General features: G+C 45.8%; 1 pseudogene; it reads left to right on the forward strand.

Annotated features, from left to right (window-relative positions):
• Window positions 1-301: 301 nt before the first annotated feature.
• LOC138795042 (serine/threonine-protein kinase PDIK1L-like) lies at window positions 302-10,129 on the forward strand (annotated as a pseudogene).
• Window positions 10,130-11,922: the final 1,793 nt, after the last annotated feature.

Raw genomic sequence — 11,922 nt, forward strand, 5'->3', positions numbered from 1 at the left:
AACTGTGACCTAGATGCAGTTTGATGGCAGAATTCATACAGATTTTAGTACAGACTATAAAGTGAAATAGTGTGAACCTGCCCAAAGAGAAGGAATCTCCAGGTTTATATCCTTTTTAATTTTTTTCATGGTTCCAAAATGTATGAACTACAAACATGAGAGAGGGGTAGCAGAAATAGACATCCTGCCGTTTACAGCGTTATGTGGGCGTGGTCAAACGGTTAGTTCCGTTTGCCTGAGCCTTTTCCCGCCACATTAGGGTCTGAGGTAAATCTATCTGTGTGTGTGAAGAAAAAACATCATGGCCGACCAGTCGTGCAAATACCAGCTCTTACGTGAGGTGGGAAGAGGCAGCTATGGCGTGGTGTATGAGGCGCTGGAGACTGACACAGGCCTGAGGGTGGCGGTGAAGAGGACCTGCTACTGCAAGCCTGAGACGGTGGAAATGGCACTGCAGGAGTTCTGGGCTCTCCGGAGTATAAAAAGCCAGCACCACAACGTTATCCGCATGGAGGAGTGCCTCTTACAGAGCGGTACCGACGCGTCTTCTGTGCAGCCCATCAGTCACCGATACAAGACAGAGCACCACCTGCTGCTGGTGGAGACTTGCCTGAAGGGCCGGCGGTCGGGCGCGGGGGATGACGCCGTTTTCTTGTGTTTCGTCACGGAGTTCTGCGATGGCGGGAACCTGAACGACTTCCTCCTGAGCCGCTGCCTCGAGCCCCGGCTCCACCGCCATTGTATGCAGCAGCTGGCGGCCGCCGTGTCCTTCCTGCACCGCAACTAGATCGTGCACAGGGACCTAAAGCCAGAAAACGTCCTGGTGTCCCAGGGGGCGGCCGGCCCAGAGCTAAAGGTGGGCGTTTTTACCTCAGAAATTGTCAGTGTCAGATAGTAGGACCACAAGGCCCAGCATTTCATCCTAGGACTGACCTTTAGCTGACTGACAGGTTCTTCATATGGTTCCTTGGGGCTTGTGCACAGTGTTGTAGAAAGAGCAGGACACTCAACACCACACTAATACAATAAATCCTATGGAGAATGTAAAAGACCTCTCATCTCCCAATATGTGAGGGTTCTGGTGTAACCTGTGGAAACAGGATAAACACTTCACCCCTTTAGTTTCCACACACTGGATTAGAGTGCATTCCGAACATGATGGAAGACACACAACCACCCCCCACCGGGTCATCCTCTAACGATGCATAGCTGTTGTAGTTGTATTAGCTGTAGTTGCATAGCTGTTGTAGAGTGCATTCATATTGTACAGTATATGGCTATGTTCACACTACGTAAAACTACGGCCGTAGTTTTTCGGTGTTTAACATAGCCCTATGTTCAATGGGATCCCGGCCGGAGCGTACATACATCGTATGCTCTCCGGTCGGGATCCCATACGGTGCCGGATAAAACTGACATGTCCGTTTTCTGTGGCCGGAATTCAGTGAATTCCAGCCGCAGAAAGACCTATCAATTCACACAGTGAAGCAAGATCACCCGCCAGTACTTAAAGGGAATGTACCACCAGACTCGGGCTGAAGCACTGGAGGCGGGCCAACCCACCCCCAGATGGAGGAAACCCCCACCCCTCTATGATACAGCTCCATTGCTTCTAATGGAGCAGTGTCATAGAGGGGCGGGGGTTTCCTCCCACTGGGGGTGGGTTGGCCCGCCTCCAGTGCTTGAGCCCAGGCCTGATGGTACATTCCCTTTAAGTACCGGCCAGAATGACTCGGGCTAAGACCGTCCGTTCTGTGACCCGTCCGGGGTCGCGGAACGGCCGGGTGGTCACGTCATGTGAACATAGCCTATGAGGAAATACCGTCTTAGTCCCTAGTTTCACATTTCACACATGGGGGAGATTTATCAAACATGGTGTAAAGTGAAACTGGCTCAGTTGCCCCTAGCAACCAATCAGATTCCACCTTTCATTTTCCAAAGAGTCTGTGTGGAATGAAAGGTGAAATCTGATTGGTTGCTAGGGGCAACTGAGCCAGTTTCACTTTACACCATGTTTGATAAATCTCCCCCATAGTCCGTATATACAGAAGTTGTACAGCAGAACGGATTATCAGAACTCCCAGCATGCAAAACAGTTTAAAGTGACTGTACCGGGCTGAAGCACTGGAGGCGGGCCGACCCATCCCCAGTGGGAAGAAACCCCAGCCCCTCCATGACGTGACTTCATTAGAATCAATGGAACCCTATCATAGAGGGGCGGGGGTTTCCTCCCACTAAGGGTGGATCGGCCCACCTCCAGTGCTTCTGCCTGGGCCTGGTGGTACAGTCACTTTAAGGGTGCGTTCACACAGGATCCGCAGCAGATTTGATGGTGCAATTTTGATGCTGTGTTCAGTTATCTAAATAAAATCTGCTGCGGATCCGCAGCAGAAAATACGCTGCGGATCCGGTAAGTGTGAACGTACCCTAAAGGTGCCTTTACACACACCGGATTCACAGCGGATTTCAGTCTGCGAATTTGCTGTGAAATCCACTGCGGATCCACTGCCCGTTCATCCCAATGAGAATACATACTCGCAGTGGGATTGACATCCCGTTGCGTGTATGTAAGTTAACCCCCCGCTGGCCAGAGCATACATTACCTGCTCCACGATTCAGCTTGCTTCAGGGGTTCCCGGTGTCTGCTCGACCCACTTAGCCACTCCGCTGCTGCCACTGATTAGCTGAGCGGGACGTCCAGCCGAGAACCCCCGAAGCCAGCCGTAGTGCGGAGAAGGTGATGTATGCTGCGGCTGGTGGGGGGGTTAACTTCCCGCTGCGAGTATCTATTCTCATTGGGATGAACGGGCACTGGATCCGCAGCAAATTATCTGCTGCGGATCTGGTGTGTGTGAAGGCACCATATGTGTTCATGGTATTGTACTGACTGTTTTGGAGCTCCTGGCATCATAACTAGAGATGAGCAAATCGCTTTGTTTGATCAGTGCTCTGCTCATCAAGCTGACGACCTTTCAGTGCTGCTCTGCTCCCTGCTGCTCTACCCCAGGTGCTGGGGAAAAGCTGGATCCAATCGGATCCAGCTTTTCCCAGCATACTGGGAGGAGTGTCAGGGAGCGAAGCGGCGCTGAAAGGCCATGGGCTCGAGCTGGGCGCCGATCGAACGAAACGCTTTGCTTTGTTTAGATCGATTTTCTCGTCTCTATTCATAACAATACATGATGTTGGGAGTTTCAATAATCCGTTCCATGCACTACACATGTGAATGCCCCCTTACGGTAGGGTGCGTTCACACCTACAGGATCTGCAGCAGATTTGATGGTGCAGATTTGATGCTGTGTTCAGTTATTTAAATGAAATCTGCTGCAGATCCGCAGCAAAAAATCAGTTGCGGGTCCGATGAGTGTGAACGTACCCTTAGTGAGGACAAGTTGCACATTTTCGGGTTCATATAACTTGTTAGTTAAATTTTATTAAAGGGAACCAATCACTATTCTCTACCCAAATCGACGTACTGATGCTGGACAGTGGGGTTGCTGTAGATATGTCTCCCGTTTCCCCCCCCCCCCCCCCCCCCCCCCCCCGGGCAGTTAATCCCATAAACACCTAGTCTAAGGGGAGATTCTGTGCAGCAGGTTGATTGGGCGGCAGGAGGAGGCTGCAGCACGTTGCCTCCTCCTGTCACCACTGCTGTAATGCTCTCCCTAGGCCCCCCTTCCTTCCCCCTGTAATGTCTGGGACTCCCCCCCAAAAAAGACCCCAAAATTCCCCAGGTCTCTGTCATGTCTGCGGTCTGTGGTTGAGTCAGGTGGCGCACTGTGGCCACATATGGGGGATTTCTAGAAACATTGGAATAAGGGGAATAAAGTGTGAGTTCCATTTCTCAGTTAGTATTTGCTGTGTTAGAGGAAAAATGGATTAAAATAGAATATCTGCCCAAAAAATTAAAATTTTAAATTTCTCCTCCAACTTGCTTAAATTTTTGCAAAACACCCAAAGGTTTAATAAACTTATGAAATGTGGCTCAGGGAAGAAACAGAGTGCTGCACATCACACCTATGGCTGATACTAGTGCCGCTTGGCTAAATAAAAAACACATCAGAATTTTGTGTATGAATTGATCAAGCCATACTGCCCCATGTACCTCGTGCCGGTATCTGATACACATGGGTCCCTACACTAAGTCCACACCGTGCCAGTCAGTGGCCACCAACCCCGCAGGCGTGCACAGCCAGGGAACGGGGGCCATGGGACGGCCCTGCGACCCCCATGCCACAGGACCAGACCCAAAAACACCACACCAGAACCCGGCCAGCACCGCCGGCGGAGAAGGTCGCCCCCAAGCAGCACAAGTCTGGATAAGGTATTGCGCTCACCATAGCTGCAGCAAACAGAATGGGAAAAAAACAGGAGGGATTAAAACCATGTGCACTCAGGTGTCTCCTGCTAATTGCGGTCATGTGGGTCTCACCAGGAGGAGTGCAAAACACGGAGAAAAGAGAGAAACAAAATGTGGCTCAGGGAAGAAACAGAGTGCTGCACATCACACCTATGGCTGATACTAGTGCCGCTTGGCTAAATAAAAAACACATCAGAATTTTGTGTATGAATTGATCAAGCCATGCTGCCCCATGTACCTCGTGCCGGTATCTGATACACATGGGTCCCTACACTAAGTCCACACCGTGCCAGTCAGTGGCCACCAACCCCGCAGGCGTGCACAGCCAGGGAACGGGGGCCATGGGACGGCCCTGCGACCCCCATGCCACAGGACCAGACCCAAAAACACCACACCAGAACCCGGCCAGCACCGCCGGCGGAGAAGGTCGCCCCCAAGCAGCACAAGTCTGGATAAGGTATTGCACTCACCATAGCTGCAGCAAACAGAATGGGAAAAAAACAGGAGGGATTAAAACCATGTGCACTCAGGTGTCTCCTGCTAATTGCGGTCATGTGGGTCTCACCAGGAGGAGTGCAAAACACGGAGAAAAGAGAGAAACAAAATGTGGCTCAGGGAAGAAACAGAGTGCTGCACATCACACCTATGGCTGATACTAGTGCCGCTTGGCTAAATAAAAAACACATCAGAATTTTGTGTATGAATTGATCAAGCCATACTGCCCCATGTACCTCGTGCCGGTATCTGATACACATGGGTCCCTACACTAAGTCCACACCGTGCCAGTCAGTGGCCACCAACCCCGCAGGCGTGCACAGCCAGGGAACGGGGGCCATGGGACGGCCCTGCGACCCCCATGCCACAGGACCAGACCCAAAAACACCACACCAGAACCCGGCCAGCACCGCCGGCGGAGAAGGTCGCCCCCAAGCAGCACAAGTCTGGATAAGGTATTGCGCTCACCATAGCTGCAGCAAACAGAATGGGAAAAAAACAGGAGGGATTAAAACCATGTGCACTCAGGTGTCTCCTGCTAATTGCGGTCATGTGGGTCTCACCAGGAGGAGTGCAAAACACGGAGAAAAGAGAGAAATAAAATGTGGCTCAGGGAAGAAACAGAGTGCTGCACATCACACCTATGGCTGATACTAGTGCCGCTTGGCTAAATAAAAAACACATCAGAATTTTGTGTATGAATTGATCAAGCCATACTGCCCCATGTACCTCGTGCCGGTATCTGATACACATGGGTCCCTACACTAAGTCCACACCGTGCCAGTCAGTGGCCACATATCCTGCTAATTTTGGTCATGTGGGTCTTATAAAGGAGTGCTAGCTGTTCAGAGAGGGAGAACTGTGAAACACGAACTGGAGAGAGTGGAACGGCTGCACATCCCATCTATGGCTGATACTAATGCCGCTAGGCCTATATTAAAAATCAACACCAGAGTGTCTGTATATGAATTGATCAAGCCATATTGCCCCGTGTACCACCGCGCAGGTCCTCTGGTCCACACGGGTCCCTACGCTAACTCCACACCGTGTCGGTCAGCGACCGCCAACCCCGCAAAGCGTGCACATGCAGGGAAGGGAGGCCATGGAACGGCCCTGCAACCCCAATGTTACAGGACCAGACCCAAAAAGCTGCAGCTATGGTGAGCGCAATACCTTATCCAGACTTGTGCTGCTTAGGGGCGACCTTCTCCGCCGGCGGTGCTGGCCGGGTTCTGGTGTGGTGTTTTTGGGTCTGGTCCTGTGGCATGGGGGTCGCAGGGCCGTCCCATGGCCCCCGTTCCCTGGCTGTGCACGCCTGCGGGGTTGGTGGCCACTGACTGGCACGGTGTGGACTTAGTGTAGGGACCCATGTGTATCAGATACCTGCACGAGGTACATGGGGCAGTATGGCTTGATCAATTCATACACAAAATTCTGATGTGTTTTATATTTAGCCAAGCGGCACTAGTATCAGCCATAGGTGTGATGTGCAGCACTCTGTTTCTTCCCTGAGCCATAAACTTATGAAATGTTACTTTGAATACTTTGAGGGGTGCAGTTTTTACAGTGGAGGGATTTATGGGGGTTACTAGCATACAGGCACCACAAATCCACTTCAGAACTGAACTGGTCCCTAATAAAATCAGAATTTGACATTTTCCTGATATTTGAAAAATCGCTGCAAAATTTTAAAGCCCTCTAACATCCTAACAAGTAAAAGGACGTTCACCAAATGACATCACCATAAAGCAGACATGTTATAGATGTTACAGTAATAATTAGTTTATGTGGCATGACTATCTTTCTTAGGAAAAGAGAATTTTGAATATAAAGGATTGACAGCTGCATCCGATTACCGAATGCAGCCGTTCCCTGGTGTCTAGTGGGGAGGATCGCTCCTCCGGGACGTTGTCCCGGAGGAGCGATCCTCACAACTTACCCTGCCCCATTACGGCGCTGACCCCGGCTCGGCACTCGATTGCTTCCAGCTGCAGCAGCCGGAAGCAATCAATGTCAAGATCTGTGCTGCATATCTATACAGCACAGATCTCAATGAGACATCAGTGCACTTATTCTAGATGTCCCCCAGGGGGCTTCTAGTATAAGTGTAAAAGTAAAAATAAAAGTGTTGTTATTAGTAAAAAGCCCCCTCCCCTAATAAAAGTCAGAATCACCCCCCTTTTCCCATGTTATAAATAAATAAACAAACATGTTTGGTATCGCCGTGTGCGTAATCGCCGAACTATTAATTTATCCCATTCTTGATCTCACACAGTAAATGGCGTAAGCGCAAAAAAAATCCCAAAGTGCAAAATTGTGCATTTTTGGTCGCATCAAATCCAGAAAAATTTTAATAAAAAGCGATCAAAAAGTCGCATATGCGCAATCAAGGTACTGATAGAAAGAACACATCATGGCGCAAAAAATGACACCTCACACAGCCCCATAGACCAAAGGATAAAAGCGTTATAAGCCTGGGAATGGAGCGATTTTAGGGAACATATATTTGTTAATAGAGATGAGCGAACCGGGTTCAGGTTCGACACGATCTGAACACCAACGTTCGGCATGTGATTAGCGCGGGCTGCTGAACTTGGATAAAGCTCTAAGGTTGTCTGGAAACGTGGATACAGCCAATGACTATATCCATGATTTCCACGTAACCTTAGGACTTTATCCAAGTTCAGCAGCCACCGCTAATCAAATGCCGAAAGTTCGGATTTGGATGGACTCGAGCATGCTAAAGGTTCGCTCATCTCTATTTGTTAACAATGCTTTGAATTTTTTACAAGCCATCGCATAATATAAAAGTTATACATGTTACATATCGTTGCAATTGTAATGACTTGAACATATATAACAAGTCAGTTTTACCCCAGGGCGAACGGCGTAAAACAAATACCCTCCAAATAAAAGAAACGCGTTTTGTTTTTTTCAATTTCACCACACATTGAATTTTTCCTACTATTGCAGTTTACTTTATGAAAAAATTCAGCCTGTCATTGCAAAGTACAATTAGTGACGCAAAAAATAAGGGCTCATGTGGGTTTCTAGGTGAAAAAATTCAAGTGCTATGGCCTTTTAAGCACAAGGAGGAAAAAACGAAAACGCAAAAATTTTAATTGGCCCGGTCCTCTAAGGGTTAACAGACACATAAGTAGTGTTGACTATGTTTTTTCTGTCCGTTAAAAGTAACCAATTAAAAACGGATACGTTGAACGGATTGCAAAAATGCAGTGTGAATCCAGCCTAAATCAATATATTGGTTAATTGTACATGTAGCCGCGGTAAAAATAATTGAATGAGAATTTTTACATGCCCCTTTGTAAGCCACACCCCTTTTGAAAGACGCCCATTTGGGCATCACCCACCATAACGCCCCCCGCCTTACTGCCGCAAAAGGCGCAGATGGGCCCGATGCAAATGAAATATTCACAAATAGACCATTTGCGAATATTTTTACGCTGATTGAACCCATCTGCGCCTAAAAAAAAAATCTTAGCCTTTTAATAAATCTCCGCCCAGTTGTTTATGGCATATTTCATTGTATGGGTGAAGGTGCAAGATGCTTCATTCTGTGATGTCAAAAAGAATAAAATTAGTAATTAGTTTTGTAGCTTTGGGCGCATAGTTAAGAGTCATATATTGGATAAAACCTATTAACATGAGGTGTGACTGCTATAAAACTCTTAATAGGTTCACAAACATTTGCACATTTCATTGCATCCGGACTGTGACGCCTTAGAAACTTAATGAAGACGTCTGAATATCTTCACTAATGTGTTTATGTTCTCTACCTTTGTGCATTGTCTGTGTAGCGGGGGGAAGCTGACGTACGTTTCTCTCCCCCCAGGTAGCTGATTTCGGTCTCAGTAAAGTCTGCCAAGGTAACGTAAATGTGAACCAGAATCGCTTCTCCTCAGCCTGTGGCTCGGATTTCTACATGGCGCCAGAGGTTTTTGAAGGGCGTTACACAGCAAAAGCGGATATCTTTTCTCTTGGAATTCTTTTTTGGGCGATGATGGAAATGATTACCTTTAGGGATGCGGATTCAAACAAAGAGCTGCTGGGTAGGTGTGGGGTGTTACTGGTTGGAGACACAGATGGGTTTTAGTGTACATATGTAAAGTATGCACAACCAAAATAAATTGGTGAAAAAAAATAATAACAGCAAGGCTTGTCTTACGCAAACATGGCTTCAAGTGGTTATCCCAAGATTTTAGGAACCCTAACAGTCAGGAGAATGGGGGTTTCTTGTTTCTAAAATGAATGGAGCAGCAGTGAAGCAAATATGTCCTGCCTCTTCATTTACTTATTATGGGACTTAAAGAGATGGGCAAGTACAAGGTTTGTTATCCATCAACAGTCCCATTGGGAGTGATTCAAATGTTTTCCACAACTCCCTAGGCTGCATCCAACTTCTCCAGCCACCAGGACTCAAATGACGAGCAGTCTGGCTTGGCGGAACATGAACGTTGAAAGTTCACTCAATTATTGTTGACTTAAGAGGCCGACATCACTTGTTGTGTAATAGAGCCAAACAGCAGCTGACGAGAAAATACTTGTTTGTTGGCTGATGACTTTTCTTGGCAGTTCAAAACAATGTCATCAAACTTCTAATAAGGGTTGTGAGGCCTAGGACTGATAGTCATAAAGGGCTGCACAAATGATCCAGCAATTGTTTGTGAGGCCCTCTGCCAGAAATGTGCTATCTTGCAGAACTAAGTGGCACACAGTCCTTTTGCAGCATTACAGTATACACAAATGTGCATATATATATATATATATATATATATATATATATATATATATATATATATGGATTTGGTACTGTAGTTCAGACTGGTCATTTGTAAGAATATGTATGTGGACATTGATATTTAGGGACTGCAAAACTTAAGTATGCCCTACTGCACATGCACTCTGCTGATCATCTTGGGGGTTCAGGGCCCCACTCATCAAACTAGTCTGTTTCTCCTGTATATTTCTACAGCTTTCCTTTTTTTTTCTCACAAAACTGCATTTTTCATTTTCTGCAAAGGTATATATATCTGTCAAGGAAAGAATTAGATTTCTGTCGGAGAGGTGCTGCTAGAGAACCCTAACTTTGAGCTTCAGATTCCTTTAAAGAATAAAAAGTCTATGCCGAATGAAGTGCGTGTCCTTATATCTGATATGTTGGCCTTGAATGCAAAGGAGAGACTTGATGCTTTCGAGTTGGAAAACCGCATTGAGCAATTATGTTACGGAGAGAAGCGACAGAGGTCTGAAGCGTAGACTCGTCTATTTTTGTCTTGTTTAGATCGTCCACAGGGAAAATACATGTCGCAAGTCTGAGAGCAAGACTGAATGCTGAAATCCAAGACTGTCTGCACACATGGAAATGTCTGATAACCATTTTATTTTAATTTACATAAGTTATATTAAAGCATTTTCTATGATGATCATGGACTCATGTTTTATTTATTACTTGTGTTTTAGTGAATATTTTGTGGTGATACATTAGAAATGGCTACTAGGAAAACTATTTTATTTGAGATATATATATATATATATATATATATATATATATATATATATATATATATATATAGTTATTTCTGGCAATGTACATCGCACCCTTTTTTATTGTGTGAATCCACAATGTTACATGGACTATGTTCCCACTATGGTGTTTTAGCGCAAAAATGTTAATGAACATTATTTGCAGCAGTCATTATCAACAGACGGCCATCTTTTAGCTATAATCCAGCAGTGGGAACATGGCTATATTGCGAATTGGTAGATCCCTGAATCGCATTCTGTCTATTAGGGAAAAACACCACAAAGATCATACTACCAACGTTGGACGAAGGATCAAAGGGACAAAATTCCCCTGTAGGAGAGTGTCCTAAAGATGTATGGAGACATACAGTATAGACCATTCATGCTCCTCTCGGAATTTGGGACAGAAAGCTGATGCAATGTAGCTCCACTTTTCGGTGTTCCCCCAAACTAAGGGCCCTATTCCACTGGACGATTATCGTTCAGATTATCGTTGAAGCGTTTGAATCTAAACGATAATCGTTCGGTTGAAATGCAGTTAACGATTAATGACCGAACGAGAAATCGTTGATCGCTTTATAAGACCTGGACCTATTTTTATCGTTGCTCGTCCGCAAAGCGTTCGCAAAGTGTTCGCATTGAATAAGACGTCGTTCGGTCACTCGCAATAGATACGAACGCAATAGCGAATATATAGCGAAGAAAAAACGATCGCAATTACGATCATAAGTAACGATTATTGTTCCATGGAAATGCGTGAACGTTTTCAGGTCTTTCGCAATAGCGGTCGTTCGAGATCGTTAACGATTATGCAAACGATAATCGTCCGGTGGAATAGGGCCCTAATAGTCTAAGGCTGGGTTCACACTACGTATATTTCAGTCAGTATTGTGGTCCTCATAATGCAACCAAAACCAGGAGTGGATTAAAAACACAGAAAGGCTCTGTTCACACAATGGTGAAATTGAGTGGATGGCCGCCGTATAACAGTAAATAACGGCCATTATTTTAATACAACAGCTGTTGTTTTAAAATAACAGCAAATATTTGCCATCAAATGGCGGCCGTCCACTCAATTGTTTGCCATAGTATACAAGTCCTACATAGCTTATGTTTTTAAAAACTGGCAGATGCAAAAATATACCTTTTAACATATATTTTTCATCAGGCCTTTTTTTTGTCAATGCTGTGCGCATTACAATAGAATGTTAGACGTCTTGTTACACTTGTGCTGCTTAAATGGATATTTTTTTTAACATGGGGGGGGGGGGTATAGTACATATTTTCTGCTAAGAGAGCCTGACACTAGGTCGAAATTGTCATTTCCGTGAATCATAATTTCCTGATAGATAAACCTGCATTACACTCATGTATAGTGTTGGTAATGGTTATACTTTTATTGATCAAAAAGTTGTAAATTCCACAATGACCTTTTGTAAATAGGTACTTAAATAATAACATGCGCTAAAGAAGGTCAATTCAACTGAATGTAATGGGACCCAAACCTTTCATTTCCTGAAATGAAC

Source organism: Dendropsophus ebraccatus, chromosome 6 (genome assembly GCF_027789765.1).
Source record: "Dendropsophus ebraccatus isolate aDenEbr1 chromosome 6, aDenEbr1.pat, whole genome shotgun sequence".
Taxonomy (NCBI): domain Eukaryota; kingdom Metazoa; phylum Chordata; class Amphibia; order Anura; family Hylidae; genus Dendropsophus; species Dendropsophus ebraccatus.